Here is a 17,095-nt window from a genome sequence, read left to right as displayed (position 1 = left end):
GTGGAAAAACTAATTTTTTACCTACAGCACAATGTTAAATTCACATCTCAGCTAAGGGATTCCATTTTCCTGCTCTTTTATGGGAGCAGGATAACTAAATGCCATGGATTTAATATATCCGCCTCATAACAGACTCGAACAGTGCAGAACGGACCACATTGAAGATAATGGGGTCTGTTCGGTTCCTGCACCTGTCCTGCATTTTTACTGGACAAAAAAGATTCCTGTACTTCATCCCAGAACGGTGCTGGAGGCTCTAAATGGAGCCTCCGATGCAGATGTGAAAGGAGCCTAAATTGTACACAGAGGTGTATCTATAATAGGGGCAGAAGAGATGGCTTCATCAGGACCTCTGAGCCTTAGGAAACCTATAGTTTCTCTCTTCCCCATATGAGAAGAATACTATGAATGAAGCATTATAGTTGGGGGTCCTGCTATAGATCATGCACTGGGACCCTGCAGCTTCAAGTTACGCCTCTACCTGTACTGGACTTGGTAGACGATAGTTCCCAAAATGCAAATGCGTTCAGAACAGAATACTGAAAGTTTTCACCCGTGAAGCCAACAGAATTGTGAGTGCAGTTTAGGAATGTAATATAGGCTGTAACTTAGGACCAGTGCAAAATAAGTAATGCAATATAATTAAGAGGTTGTGTTACGTAGGCTGAATCATAAAATAATGTGCATTGAGTTAGATCCAGAGACCGACCAGGTAGACAGTAAACACTGCTACCCTACGTATAGGAGTACCTATATTGGGAGCCACCTCGTTGGACCTAAGATGCTTATGGATGACTAAGAAATATTTACATAACATGTAAGCGGATATTTATTAATCCCTGAGCACATGATAGATAACCCCAGATCTTCACATGGAGCTCCATCTTGTTTTGCAATTGTGCTTTCCTGGAGATCATAACGTAACCCTCTTACAGGATTACATTGTTATTTGTGTAAGGCAGTCTAACCCTCTACTCTACACAGTGCTATTACTTAACTCTTTGTGGTCACACTGATTTATTCATGACATGCAAACTGTAAAGCATCTACGAGTCTTCAAATATCTTCTAAATAATTCTTCATGGAAAGCAACACAAGAAAGCAAGACGTAGGTTGTGTTAATCTTTTATTTAGAAGTGAAATAACGCCTTTCTCTATTTTGTGCGTCATTAATTTACTAAAATTGAAAATCTTCTTAATCCAAACTTGATCTTTAAAGAGAAATCCATTTCAGAGTAATCATATTGTAAGATTACAGGACGACTTGTTTTACCTACTGATAGATGGGATAGATGAGGTATAGAAATCAAAGACTCAAATACAGTAAAACTTCACTGTAATGACCATCCAAAATACAATTGAAAAGTGGTCTTCTTGCGGGGTGGTACTCTTACAGATGGCCACTATGTATAATACATGATGGAAATGGGGGAGGGTCTTCTCGAAGAGGTGATCTTTGGGAGAGGTTTCTTATGTATTAAAAAAGGGGCATAGTTAAGACAAGGGTCTGGTGGGGCATGTACTTCAGGTCCTAGTTATGGGGGACCACCCCATAGTGTTTTTACGTCTTGTCGTGCTGGGCTTTAATCCCTGAGGACTAAAAACATGCTTCCTCCTGGGGATTAAAGCCTTGCAGACGGTGCACGTGACAGCTCCATGCTGTCGGTTATCGGAGGCAGCCAACATCTTGGAGCTGTCATGGGGGGCCGAGCCCCCCCCAGTCACACGATTGCCAGTGCACACCCCCACCCTCTGCAAATTTTCCCTGGTCCTTCAGAACCTGACAACGGCATCTGCCCATGCGTGCCCGATGTCATTACGTCACGCGCACGTGCAGAGGGCCGGAAGGCCCGTAAAATTCAAAATCTCCCTTCTCCCAGCTAGTATGAGTAGCCGAAAGCAGGGAGCTGTCACCGGGAGCCGCTGTATGCGACTACCGGTCACATGATCACTGCTATCCAATGGATAACAGCGATCATGTAAAAGTTAAAAACAAAAAATTGTTTTTCATATCCATGAGGGGAGATGAAATTAGGTACCTAAGGTCCCCAGATTTATCCGCAGACCTTACCATGGCTTCTCCGCATGTGCTCATCACCAAGATGGTGAACGCATGCGCAAAAGCCACGGTTGCCGCGGTAATTTAAAATCTCCCCACATCTGGCTACTAAATGTAAAAGTAAAAAAAAGCTAGTTTCACCTCCCGTCATGGATCCTAACCATGAGGAGAGGGAAAACTACTCACCCAAGGCCTGCAGCGATGTCCCCCGATGGGATCCTTATCCGTGGACCTTTCCCCAGCTTTGGCACATGCGCACATCGCCAAAATGGTGGACATAAGCGCAGAAGCTGGGGAGGGCCCAGGAAATTTAAAATCTCCTTGCTACTGGCTACTAAAGGTAGCCGAGAGCTTGGAGCAGTAACCAAGGGCTGTGGTGAGTGATTTCCAGTCACGTGGTGAGTGATTTCCAGTCCATTTGATAATGGCAATCACATAAAGGTTAAAAGACATTTAAGGTTTGATGCTGTGTTCGGTTTGGGTCCCGTTGTGCATCCAGACAGAAGATTAGGGCCACAATGGGTATGTCTCTGAACACAGGACAAACGTGGGGATCCATTTTGGGGGTGAAATTCTTCATTTATACTTGTGCTATACAAAAAAAACTATTTTTAAAATGACACAATTGCCAAAAAAGCGAAAAGAATTTTTCCTTCTGCTTTGCTTAGATTCATTCAAAAACGGTGGGGTCAAAATGCGCAGTACACCCCTAAATCAATTTGATAGGGGGTCTAGTTTTTAAAAAGGGTCGTTTGTGGGGATTCTCCATCGCTTTGGCTGCACAAGGGCTTTACAAGTGTGCAATGGGGCCTAAAATGCCTTCCAGCAAAATGTTTTGTTCTGAAAACCACCCGCTGCTCCTTTTAATTAGGGCCCTGTTGTGCATATGGACATAACATTAGGGTTACAATGGGTATGTTTCTGAACACAGGACAAACAACGGTATCCATTTTGGGGTGAAAGCCTTCATTTATGTGTGTGCTGTACAAAGAAATAGTTTTTAAAATGACATAATTGCTAAAAAAATTAAAATCATAATTTTTTCCTTCTGCTTTGCTTAGATTTATTCAAAAACCATGAGGTTAGAATACACAGTATATCCCTAGATGAATTTGTTAAGGGGTCTAGTTTCCAAAATGGGGTCATTTGTGGGGGTTCTCTGTCATTTTGGCCGCTCAAGGGCTTTACAAGTGGGCAATGGGGCCTAAAACGCCTTCAAGCAAAATTTCTGTTCTGAAAGCCACCGGCTGCTCCTTTTGGTTTGGGCCCCACTGTGCATACGGACAGAAGATTAGGGCCACAACAGGTATGTTTCTGAACACAGAACAAATGGGGGTATCCATTTTGAGGTGCAAATCCTCATTTTCATGTGCACTATAGAAAAAAAATCCTGTATTTAAAATTACATAGTTGCAAGAATATGAAATTTTACTTTGCAATCTTTGCAATCTTGGTTCGGTGCAGGAAAACAAAGTTCCTAAAAATGTTAATAATTAATGTTAAATTTGTACGTCTCCTAAATGATTAAAAAAAAAAAAGGTTTTCCAATGACCATACAGAATAAAGTAAACAGATAGAAATATATATCTTATCAAAAATTTCTATATCATGTTTGCACATATTTGAGAGATTGCATTTGAAAATGGGAAAAAATTAAGATTTTTTAAAAATGTTCCCAATTTTGACGCTTTTAATAAATATACACAAATTCTATCCGTCTATTTTTACCGCCTAAATAAAGTACAACATGTGGTGAAAAAACAATGTCAGAATCACTTGGATATGCAAAACCTTTATGGTGTTATTCCATGTTAAAGTGACACCTTTCAGATTTCCAAAATTTGGCCTGGTCATTAAGACGCAAACAGGCTTGGTCACTAAGGGGCTATACTATGCTCCTTCCATTTTTTATGATATAGTCTATGTTAATGTTTAGTACTTTTCCTTTAACAAGATTTGCTCAAATGTATTGAAGAATAAAAAGAGACCTTGATGATTAAAACATTGCAAGATCCTTGATTGAATGTCTCCGGTAATTGCACTCTCTTCTCCTATTTCTCGCTAAACAACTTATTGTTTATAATTACTGTACTTTTATGTTCCGAGAAGTTAATCACGTATGATTCTTCTGTGCTTGCGTTGCAATTCCCTGGCATCTGAGAAATTAAATTCCTTATCTTGCATATTCATATTGTGTTTCTCTTTCATCGACCAATGGTAATAAATTAATTTTAATAGATTTGAATTATTGTAATCGAAGCATGTGCCTCTATAAAAACTGCTGCATGTCAATCAATAAACAGATAACTTTGATCATGCTAAGTGTTGTTGTGGTGAAAGTTATTCTCCCAAGCTCGGCTTATCCTCTAACTAAGAATTTGGACTCCAGAACCATATCATATAGCAAATAGTTTTGTTTCAACTAACACCATCAAGCCACTCTTTCTTGGCTTTAGATACAGGACTAGTTAAGGAAACTGAATCTTCGCCCGTGTTGAAGGAAACCCTAACTAAAACTCTGGTATTGTATCCATTTTGAGGGATCTGAGTTTTGAGTTTCTGGATCCCTGAATGGCAAAATTACATATTTTTGGTGTCCTTATTTAAAGTGACCTTCTGGACATGGGCAAACAAAGAGGATCGCATTAGCTCCTTTGACTACCTGATGCACACGATGCATTAGTATACATTATTAGTCTAAGACCCTACAACTACTTTGATTGACCAGTGTTGGAGAGTCAGAGCAGCATGTAGTCTTAGACTAATGATGTATACTAATGCACAATGTGCATCAAGTAGTCAAAGAAGTGGTTCAGCCATCTTTGCTTATCTAGACTGGGAGGGTTGCTTTAATGCGTCAACATGGTAAAGGGGTTGTCTGGGGATTTTACTGACTTTCACTATTGATGACCACTTGGGATCATTGCTGATCAGTTGATCCCCGGGCCCACTCTCAGTGTGGACAGAGCTGGAAGCAGATAGTGCTGTCAACATTGCAATGGCCTGGTTTTGGCGCTGCAGGTAGAGCGCCCGTTGAATTTTCTCCCATTGAATTCTATGGGAGCTGTGCTTGCAGTACCAAACCAGGCTGCTGCAATATGGATAGCACTATCTGCTTTCAGTGCTGCTAACACTGACAGTAGGTTTGATGATCAGCTGATCGGTGGGGATCCTGAGTGGTGAACCCCTACTGATCAACTATTGATGACCTATCCTGAGGTCATCAATAGAAAAAGTCCTGGACAACTCCTTTATGCTCTGCTCACACGAGCATTGTAGCTTCTGTTTATAAGGAGGCCATGTCAGCTAAGTTGCATCAGTTTTTAAACAGATCCCTGCGATACTCTTGCTTTCAAGAATATCAGAAAGCCCCCAGTGACCCAAATGAACTCCATTAACTAAAGTCTGAAGAAATCTTTCCAAAGCAACGTACATGACATAATAAGGATTTGTCAATGTAATCCATATTTATGGCGTCTGCTTATCAGGTTAGTAAATTTTAACTTGGAAGAAATGCCTCAAACATTTTCTTTGTGATCATGGTAAGGTGCCCCACGCTAGATGAGAGTGTTTGAACTCCAATCACTGTTGAGATTAAATTTTTGCTTACTTATTAAGTAAGCCTTATACCGTGTGCCAGTAATGGCTTAAGTGTCTGAAATCAGCAATTTTTCTACCATGCCATCTGTTCCATCCCCTTAGTAAAAGCCAACAATTGCAGTAATGCTCAAGGATTCTGCACAATCCTCCAAGACATTAAATGGTTGGTTCCAAGATGGAGTGTGTTGATAGAATTCTATTATTATTTTTTTCATTTTCATAGTATGATTTGCCCAGACATTGGTTTAGCTTGTGATTATGAATCTTATATATTATGAATAATGAATGCATAGTCAATGGATGATGGCCAGAGCAAATGCACAATAGCAAGCATTGCAGCCTATCTTGTAGTACTCAGGTCCTGAGTATAAACCTGACAAGGCAGTCTATAGGCTTCATGTATAAAAGCTTATGCAGGCAGGTTTTCCTACAGAGATATACTGAACTCCACGTATATACTAGTTGCAGGTTAACTAGGTTCCTAGCATGTGTGGATATTAAGGACCTTTTACATGGTTCAATGATTGGGCAAGAACGTTCATAGTAACATTTGTTTGCCTGATCATCGGGCCGTGTGAAACTGCACCTGATAAACCAACAAAGAAGTAAAAGCTTATTAATTGGCTGATTGCATATGTTTAGCGTAGCTGAAAAGTCATTGTTGTCATAGTAACATAGTATGTTAGTCTAAATGAAGACAATGCCCATCTTGTTCAGCCTGTTTCAACCCCCCTCCCCCATCCTTGTTGGTCCAAAGGAATCAAAAAAGACCCAATGAGCCAATTTAGCTCATTTGCAGGAAACAAATTCCTTCCTGACTCCATAATGGCAGCCAGCGTAATCCCTGGATCAACATTTGAGATCAACAACCTCACTGATCACCTAATATCTATATCCTGTAATATCATAGTGCTCTAGAAAGACTTCTAGTCCCCTCTTAAACTCCTCTATGGATTTTGCCATCACCAAGTCCTCAGGCAGAGAGTTTCACAGCCTTACTGCTCTTACAGTAAAGAACCCCTTTCTGTGTTGGTGATGAAACCATCTTTCCTCTAGACGTAGAGGATGCCCTCTTGTTACCGTTGCAGTCCTGGGTATAAACAGATCATGGGAGAGATCCTTGTATTGTCCCCTAATGTATTTATACACAGTTATTTGATTGCCCCTTAGCTGTCTTTTTTTCCACGGTGAATAATCAGCAGCAGACCTTTCTGTGTGAGCGGGGTATATGCTACTGCCAATGACAAAACTGTATGGGCAATGAACGATTGCATGTATGACTCTTTGTCCGCTATACATTCAGAATTGGCCTATGTGAAGGCCAGGAAAGCAAGCACCAATCTAATTGATCAATGCTCCTTATCCAGCTCACACCAAGCCATGTAAAAAGGCCCTTAACCAGAAAATTACCATAGATTGTCAGATCCACTGGAACAGGGACCAGCATACATTAATATATTCTGTGTACAGTTCTGTAGAACGATATAACTAATAAGATGGGACTGCAAAAAAAAGTAGCAACCATTTTCAGTACAATTCTGTGGTCTCTGCCATTGCCCCAACAATGAGGTTAAGGAAACCTAAGATTTTGTATTACCAGTCTAGAACATGTTCAGGATACCTTGTTGAGGATCTATACCTAATCAAAGATCTAAAAGAATAGGATAATCTAAAACAAGCTCACGACTAACGGCATTTGCAAACACCTATATAAATTTAGATTTTATAACCAATCATATTTCCCACCTATCTACCAGATAGGCGAAAAATGTCTGAGCTCTGGGTTTCCACCAATTATTTGAATTGAGGACCCAGTCTCTTTTTCTCCTCCCCTCATGACCATCACCATGAGTTTGGTGAGGTCAAGTAGCATGCGCACTGCTGCTCCATAATACTCAATGGGTAATGGGAACAGATGAGCGCTCTCAAGCAGGCACGTGTCTATTAGAGATGAGCAAGCGTACTCGCTAAGGCACATTACTCGAGCAAGTAGTGCCTTAGCCGAGTATCTCCCCGCTCGCCTCTAAAGATTCGGGGGCCGGCGCCGGTGACAGGTGAGTTGCGGCGGGGAGCAGGGGAGAGAGAGATCTCCCCTCCGTTCCTCCCCACTCTCCCCTGCCACTCCCCGTCCCCGCCAGCCCCTGAATCTTTAGAGACGAGCGGGGAGATACTCAGCTAAGGCACTACTTGCTCGAGTAATGTGCCTTAGCGAGTACGCTCGCTCATCTCTAATCATCCCCCCAAAATATCTGCAGGTTACAGTAACAAATATGCAGTGTTTTCTTCCCTCTACATGTCAACGGGATTTGCTTTCATTCCATTCAATTTGATAGTAAACATTTCCGCTACGTTTGTGCAACGGATGAATGTTTTGAGATATCCCGACGTGAGATGACCAAATTTGAAAATAAAACCATGTGTTACTCAGGACTCCCGACAGAATAACACAGAATTTTTTATTTCAAAGCTGGTCATCTCATTTATCGGGATATCTTCCTCGAAACAGTAAAAAAAAAAAAAAAAGGTTGGACACATCTGTACGGGGATCAATGTTATTTAATGAAATACTTCTTTAACCTAGAGAACCCCTGAAGATGCTGTGATATTGCGTAATCCATAAACATAGTACAGGGGTTGTACCAGGATCACAAGTTATTCCCCATCTACAGGATAGGGGATAACTTGCTGATTGAAGACACCCACCGATTCTGAGAATGGGGATCCGTGTCCCCCTCTGTTTGTCACTGCAGCATTACTTCAGCCCCTGCAGTGACTTCAGGATGAATTAAGCATTTGCAGAATATGCACGATTGCAGCTCCATTCATTTCAGTGGGGCTGACAGAAATACCCCAGCGCTTGCTGCTCAGCTATCTCTGGAAGTCCAGCATTAGAGTAGATTATATGAGATAGACTGGTTGCTAGGGACACATCTGATAACCACATTTAAAAGGCTGTAGTTGTTCGGCAGTATATCCATAGAAACTATGTACAAGGGGATAGATTCATACCAGGTCATTTATCATATAGTTCTTTATTGTTAGGGCCTATTCACGGGGCAATATATATTTGGACTATGTGCTAACTGTGTATAATTGCTTATGATGCTATTCAATTGGACCAGTGGTTTTTACGGACGAGACTAGTGCATGCAATGTGTGGGGCCCTTGAATAGTGTTTGTGTTCTGTCTAGTGCAAGATGTTTTTCGGGCACAACTCGCAGACGTCTGTCCCTCAAATAACATAATTGGACACCAGAAAACAGATTTAAAGAGGTTGTCCAGTCGTAAACTATTGATAGTTTACGTTTAGGCTGGGTTCACATGGGACAGTATTTCCGTGCGGACTATTCACCGGCAATCTTAAACCTGAGCGTAGTAGCAAAGTGGACAATATTTACAAAAATCTCATCCACATGCTGTGGACAAGCCGTTGCGGCCAAGCTGCGCTGAAACTGACATGTTGCGCAGAATTCAAAGCTGCGGAATGTCAATTTTATCGCCGTTTCTACTATGGACTCTCTCCTTTCTATGGGGAGAGATGACTGCAGCGGAATACAGGCGACAAAGCCGCTTCAAAACCCGAACCAGACGGCGCAGGTTTCGAAGCTGCTGTTCTGCCGCACAAATCTCACGGAATTCAACTTTTTGCCTATAACTTCAAGCCAATGTTACGTAAGCACATTTTTTCTCTCCGAAAAAGAAAACACTGAATATATTGTGCATAATGAGCAACTTTAATAGTCTACATGGCACATCACTTATAAAATACTCGTTAATGGCAGCACCAGAACATGTAATCAGTTGGAGGATGGTGAAGAAAACAGAATGCAATGCATTTTTGCAGAAACTGGATTTGCACACACACTATATGCTGATATAAGAAATTAGACGTAAAGCCAAAATGCAGATACTGCACAATAAACAACGTCATGTCAACCTCTATAAATATACATTTTTTAAAGCTTATGCTGCTACAATTAGTAATACACTAGACAACAGTGATAGTAAAGGAAAACACAAATGTGATAGTTGACATTTCAGAGCATGCAAGTGTTTGGTAAAGCCTATATTCTATAATGCTACATTATGTCTTCCCTAAGACTATTTCTTGGTACATATATAACATCTTAAACAGATTTTGTCTTTTGTCTTGACAATTAATCCCTTGAAGTTGCATGGCTTCTTATACAGTCTTCTTGTGCACCTTTTGGTCTGAGTGGGAAGGACTTAAATCAAGCATTTGTAGCATGGAGAGACAAGTGTATTGTATAGGAGATAGTACTTCTGTACAGGTAGATACACTTACTCAAATGGTGGGCATCCGGATAGGAAGACAACTGGATGCAAGCCATCCAAACTAACACAACCTTCAGAATATACAAGATGACTAAAAGATGACAAATAATAAACATAAAATCTACATAATACTATTACTGACATGAAACACATATTCAGAAGTTTTGTAACTTTTATCTACAGTTTTCATAGCCCTCACTGGGCTAAATTTGGCAAATAAACCTAATTTGTAATGGGGGGTTGAATAATTTTGATTGCAGCTCTATAATAGTATACCATAAATTAATACAAACGGCAATTTGAGTTTACCCATAAGATGATTTAAACATATGTAAGGTTTTTGCAACCACTCATATTCATTAATAGCTTCTTGCTGCTTAGACATAAATAAATGTTGCTTACTTTAGAAGTGTTTACATTATCTATCTATCTATCTATCTATCTATCTATCTCATATCTATCTGTCTATCTATCTATCTATCTATCTATCTATCTATCTATCTATCTATCTATCTACCAGATTGTATGCATTGATTACATTGAATAATTCATGAATTACATATGAAAAGTACACATATAGTACAATGATAAGTGATGTAGAATTCCCCAACTTACCGTATGATGTCACATCATAAAACTACTTACAGGATATGAATAAAATAATATAAATTACGAATATAAATGTAGCCCAGATCTAAAGACTCAGCAACTGGTGGCTCATAGGTCAGGCAAAGACCTTGTCAGTCCACAGTTAGGGTGCATTCACACGGGAAAGCGTAACATCAACCTGAGAAACGTGCCCCAATATCGTGTTTGTAAAATCGCATCGCAGAATATGTGACTTTCACGCACATTTTTCACACAAGGAAAGTTAACATGCATTTTCAATGGGAAAAACTTGCATGTAGATGTGAGTACAATGTGATTTTTTTTCTCACCCATTGGAAATGTGCAAGATTTCGGCAGACTCGCAGAAAAATAGAACAGGCTGCGTTTTTTTTAATCGTATTGCACATGTAATTAGACCCATTAAAAAAATGGAACCAATTTCATTTTGAGTTTTGTATCTCACAACGCACAAAACTCACCTGTGTAAATACACCCTTAAAGGGGTTGTTCCATGAAATGAAGCCACAGAATATGACATACTTTAGGGAGGAAGTACTCTCTGCACCTATAACTAAAAAAATGTCCCACTCCCACCAGGACAACATACAACATACTGAAACATAAGCTCAGAGATAGTGTTCAGCTTATTGTCAGATGGCAGCTATTGTATGTGCATAAGCATAGAAAAAAATGATGCCGCAAAACAGTGACGCCATCGAGGTATGTTTGTAAGGTGTGGAGTGTAATAAGGAGAAACTATAGACTTCTTTATACGCAGAAGACTTAAATGGGTTACATAAGTTATCCCACAGAATAGGGGGGGCTAACTGACTGTTTGGTGAAAGTCACACCGCAAATTTCAAGAATAGGGGTCCTGTATACCACTTTGCCTCTCAATGGGGCTGCCGGAAATACCCAAGTGCTTTACACTCTGATATCTCCGCAGTCCTATTGAAAATGAATGGAGAGTCAGCACTTTTGCGCGACCAGCGCTCCATTGAATCTCTTCCTCAATGCTGGAGAGGGTGCTGTAACCTTGCAGTGAGGAGAACTAGGAACATGGGACCCTTGTTCCCGAGATTGGCGGGGGTCTTAATGGTGAGATCCCCACCAATCAGATCAGTCATTCATTTATTCCCAGGATAGGGGATAACTTGTAGTTCTTTTAAAAGTAATCATGCTTTAAATGGATCTTATCAACATATATGAAAAAAATTGTTAATACACTAATTAGAAACCTTCGCTAGAGTCCATAAGAGGTAGTCTTTTTGGTTCATCACTAGAACAATGCTACTTAGATTAAAGCACTGGAGAAAACTTCTAGATACACTAAATTAAATAAAAATGGTAAAGCTTTACATAAAAACTGCAAACAGTTTCACTTCTTCCCCCACACCTCTATTATCATGTACATCCCTAGTTACAGAAACATAAATGAGTGCTATACATTAAAGGGCCACTCCAGCAAAACACATTTTTCCATCTCTGCCCCCGTCACCTGATTGCATGTCACCCTCTGGAGGTCTCCTCTGTGTATTGCAGCCACTTCCCTGCAGTGTTACCCCCTTTTCAGCTACCATCTTGATGCTGAAGGATTTGGGTTTTACCTTCCCATGACGCATCAGCACAGCTATACAGCCCACTTATATATACCGGGGGGATAGCTGCATAATGAATTAATTTAAAAAATCACCGGAGTGGCCTTTTAGTGTACAGAGCGCATGGCTGTAGAAGAGGTAGCTTAAACCAATGACAAGACAGGGGTGTGTCCCAGACTACTTCAGATTAAGGACTACCAGTCCGAGTAAAAAAAAATCCTGTGTGCATACAGCCATTCAAATGAAAGGATTCTATTTCATGTACCCTTAGGCCGGCTGCACACGGACCGATTTGCATTGCGGATTCCGGAGCGAGTGTGCGCCTCTGGATTCCGCAGCAAATACCGTCCATAGCATGCTATGGAAAAGTGTTTTTTTCCTGTACACGAGCAGAAATCAAATGCGATTTCACCTTGCAAAGGAAAATCATAGTATGTTCTATTTTTGTGCTGATTCCGTGTGGATGGCTCCCATTGAACTGAATGGAAACTATTCAATCTGCGGCCCTTCTGCAATGACATTGCAGAAAGGTCACGGATTCCGCGTCATTGCTAGGCGATGACGTGGGAAAAGCAGGGGTTTAAAAAAAGAATCTGTACACTGCATGTCCGATGGCTCACTGTGCGGACCATCCGCAGTACAGAGAAGATACAGAAAAGGCAGGTACGTGCCGATGCCGGCTGGGCACAGGGTCGGATTCTGCTGCGGGCTCCTGCATGCGGAATCCGTCCTGGTCGTGAGCAACCAGCTTAAGTTTGAGCTCCTAACTAGATGGTTGTCTTCAGGGAAAACTTCAGCAATATGCATATTTGAATAGGAAATGTTGCAATATTATAAGTTACAAAAGTTCACTGGTCCAACTACCATGTTAATTACAAGAAAAATAGACTTTTTTAAAGTACAAACAACACAAATTTCAACATTTTTTCATAAATATATACATAACACCAAAAACATATTTATACCAACATATTAAAATCATTTCCCGCATCACCATGCTACCAAGATTATATAAAATGTGTTAAGAAAAAAAGATACGAAGTTGAAAAATTTGAAAAAATGACCACATTTCAAACCAATAAAAACCTTGTAATATCTAATTTCTCAACCATCAAAGTGATTATAATTTTATAAATAGAATAAATATATTTGCTTAAAGTCAGGCATCCAGATTGAAAAGTGCAAAAGAGAATGGACACAAAAATAGCAATTGTGATCAATAATAATTAAACAGGACGCTCAATGTCAAATAACAGCTACACTGCGTGCGCATAGTAGACACTGGAGAACAACCTGGTAGCCAAAAACTTTGCAAAAAGTACAGGATGTACGACTAGTTACAACAACAACTTTCAATACATTTACAGATAATGCTAGAATACAAAATTCTATTAATTTGTGTCCACTCTACATGAAGAGATTGCTCCATAGTTAGCAGCTTAAGTACAGGGCATTGGAATTAATACAAAGTATTACAAAACATTTATGTTTTTTCACCTTGACTTTCGTGTATTGTTTTGTATTCACCTTCCAGTCATTTTTATTTTGTATTTTGCTTTTCACGTCTGGTATTTTATCACAATCTGTTGGTAACACTTCCTCTAGCACTTTGGCACCCTCATTCTCACATCCCAGTAACTGATAAGTGAGTAACAGACAAATCCTCCCCCACCTCTCCATTGTGCCCGATCTTCTGGTGATAGACCACTGTTTCTTCATTTCTCTATGTCATCTGTAGGATATCACTCCAGACCAGTCCTTCACCAGTTTTGCTATGTACAAGTACACTTCATTCGCATCACTCTGTTCCAGACCATTCCTTCCCATGCTTTTCTAATATACCAGACAACTCATTGCAATGCCCTCCTAATGTACCAAATCACTCATTCCCATGCTCTGCTAATATGAAAGAAAAACTTTTTTCCATCCTCTCTTAGTATGCTAGGCAACTCATTCCCATGCTTTCCTAATGTACCAGCCCATTCATTACTATGTTCTCCTAATATGCAAGACAACTCATTCCCATGCTCTCCTAATGTGGGAGACCACCCATTCCCATGCCCTCTTAATGTACCAGACCACCCATTCCCATGCTTTCCTAATATGCCAAACAACTCATTCCTATGTGTTTCTAATGAGGGAGACCACTCATTCCCTTGCCCTCCTTATGTACCAGACCACTTATTCCCATGCTTTCCTAATATACAAGACAACTTCTTCCCATACTCTCCTACTATGCCAGACCACTCCTTTCTATGCTCTCCAAATGTGCTAGACCATTCCTTGCCATGCTATGCTAATATGCCAGACGACTCACTCCTATGTGTTTCTAATGTACCAGGCCACTCATTCCAATACATTTTTATATAACAGACCATTCCCATGCTTTCCCAATATACCAGACCACTTACTCCCATGATTTCCTAATGTAACAGACCACTTATTCCAATACTTTTCTAATATGCCAGACAACTCATTCCTATGTGTTCCTAATATACAAGACAACTTCTTCCAATGCTCTCCTAATATGCCAGACCACTGCTTTCCATGCTCTCCAAAGGCACTAGACCATTCCTTACCATGCTATCCTAATGCACCGGACAACTCATTCCCATACTTTCCTAATATACAAGACAACTTCTTACCATGCTCACCTGAAGCCATCAGTGTGAGTCTATGGGAAAATAATGTATCTCCTTGTCTTTTTTCCATGCTTTCCAAATGTGTTAGACCATTCCTTACCATGCTTACCTAATATGCCAGACCTCCACGCATTTAACTAAACCCACAACAGCAAAGTCTAAACTGATTAGTTACTTCTTAACCCCCCCCCCCCCCCCCCCCATTCTGATAGCATAGATACCATTTTTGAAAGGAAGTTGAGTGGCCAATGAAAATAATAAATTCAGCTCTGGCAGAAACTAAAAATTCAGCTGATGGAGCCCTACATCTCCCCACAGCTTTATTTATCAGAATGATGCAATTTCAGGGATTCCATACTATCCTCTTCTAGTCTGCAGCTGAAGCCTGTGCAGTCCATGACAACCTGACTACTAAGCCGTAGACACAAGCCACCTGATACACTTCAGAGAACATACTACTGTCACCGCAGTTTTCCCATGTTGCCTGCCAAGTGGTGTCATTCCAATAAGTAAAAATTTGAGTCAATGTAGCGTTCCATGGGCCTACGCAAATTTGTATTTCTTGTTTTTCTATAATTTGGTTTAGTACTAAAAATAATGCAGAAAAGAAACTAAGAAGGAGATGCAAATGAATAAAAAGATACTTAAAAATTGCCAAAAGAAGAGACAAAATCTATACATGAAAGTCACATGAAAACAAGTATATATTATCAGGATACCAAGAAAAATAGTGAAAATTCAAGGCACACAGAGACATCGACTCTATCCAGTGATGATACTTTGTCTAATACAGACCACTGGACTTTACATCAGGTACCATACTGAAGAACAGGGATATGCACACTAACATTTCTACATGTTTTGTCTGCTGAGCTGCCGTTATTTACATAGGTGCAGCTTAATGGAGTCTGGAACCCCTTTAATATACACTGAGTGCTCACCTGCCATTATATGCTGTACTGGTATGGTATACATAAGGCTGGAATATAATGCATACAAATATTTAAATCAGTGCATAGTAATGCATAAATATTTTTTGAAAGAGTGAGAATTAGAGATGAGTGAGCATACTCGCTAAGGACAATTGTTCGATCGAGCATTGTCCTTAGGGAGTATCTCCCCGCTCGGGAGCAAAGGTTCGGGTGCCGGCGCGGGTGACAGGTGAGTTGTGGCAGTCATCAGGGGGGAGGGGGAGGAGAGGGAGAGAGAGATCTCCCCTCTGCTCCTCCCCGCTCTCCCCCGCCGCTCCCCGCCCGCCGCCGGCAGCCGAATCTTTGCTCCCGAGCGGGCAGGTACTCGCTAAGGGCAATGCTCGATCGAGCAATTGCCCTTAGCGAGCATGCTCGCTCATCTCTAGTGAGAATATCTTAGAATGCATGAGATGTGTCCATTTTTGCATGTGAATAATTCAAAGGGGTTGTAAACTATTGATGGCCTGTTCTTAGGTTTGACCACCAATAGCAGATCCACTAGGGGCTGCCTTTTGAGACTCTCTGATAGTTGTTCACAACGCAGAAGTGCTGGTGTACTGAGCTAATTTCTGCTGGAAGCAGACAGCTCTGTTCCCAGTGCAGTGGCCAGGTTTGATATTACAAGTAAAGTTCCTATTCACTTCAATGGTAACACTGCCTGCAATACCAAGTTTGGCCACTGCAGTGCAAACAGAGTGAACTAAGCCTCTTTATCAGGCTGTTCAGACATTAGCCTGACGAAGAGGCCTAGTATCCTTGAAAGATTGCACATATAATTTTTTTGGTTAATGCTTGTCTTTTTAAGCATTTAACATCATAATTTGTTCTGGCTAACACAGTACCACACTATTTTTGCTCTACAACCATTATTATCCTGTACTCTGTGTTACATGAAGAATATATCTATGGTGACTGGACCAAACATGGGCACAAAATGCTCATAAGAAAGAACCCTTCATGGTATCTCTGTGCTCAGCCAAGTGTGCATGTGTTCTGCATGTGAGGAAGACAGAAAGCCGCTGCCCAACACCTCTGGTGGTGGCTTATCTCCTGAGAACTGAAGATTCAGGCAGTTGAAATCTAACTGCCCGATCCTTATCTCCTCAACATCTGCGGTCCAAAGAGAGTTGACAGACCCCCATACATACAAGATAATCGGCTGGATCTGCTGAAATTGTCATGTGTGGCCAATTTACATGTAATGTGTATGGCAATCTTATAGGTGTTTTCCAAGCACAAAATGGAAAGTAGCAAATGTGGACATGATGTCAAGTGGAGATATTTTTCAGGCAGAGGGTCAGATAGAAATTGAAGAAAGTA

At 40.6% G+C, this 17,095-nt stretch overlaps 1 protein-coding gene across 1 annotated transcript in view; it reads right to left on the bottom strand.

Annotated features, from left to right (window-relative positions):
• Positions 1–17,095, bottom strand: part of HOMER1 (homer scaffold protein 1) — a 111,875-nt gene that overhangs the window by 44,565 nt on the left and 50,215 nt on the right. The window lies entirely within an intron of this gene.

Source organism: Eleutherodactylus coqui, chromosome 5 (assembly GCF_035609145.1).
Source record: "Eleutherodactylus coqui strain aEleCoq1 chromosome 5, aEleCoq1.hap1, whole genome shotgun sequence".
Lineage (NCBI taxonomy): Eukaryota > Metazoa > Chordata > Amphibia > Anura > Eleutherodactylidae > Eleutherodactylus > Eleutherodactylus coqui.
The sequence above is the reverse complement of the archived record's forward strand: the minus strand, read 5'-3'. Positions and strand labels throughout refer to the sequence as shown.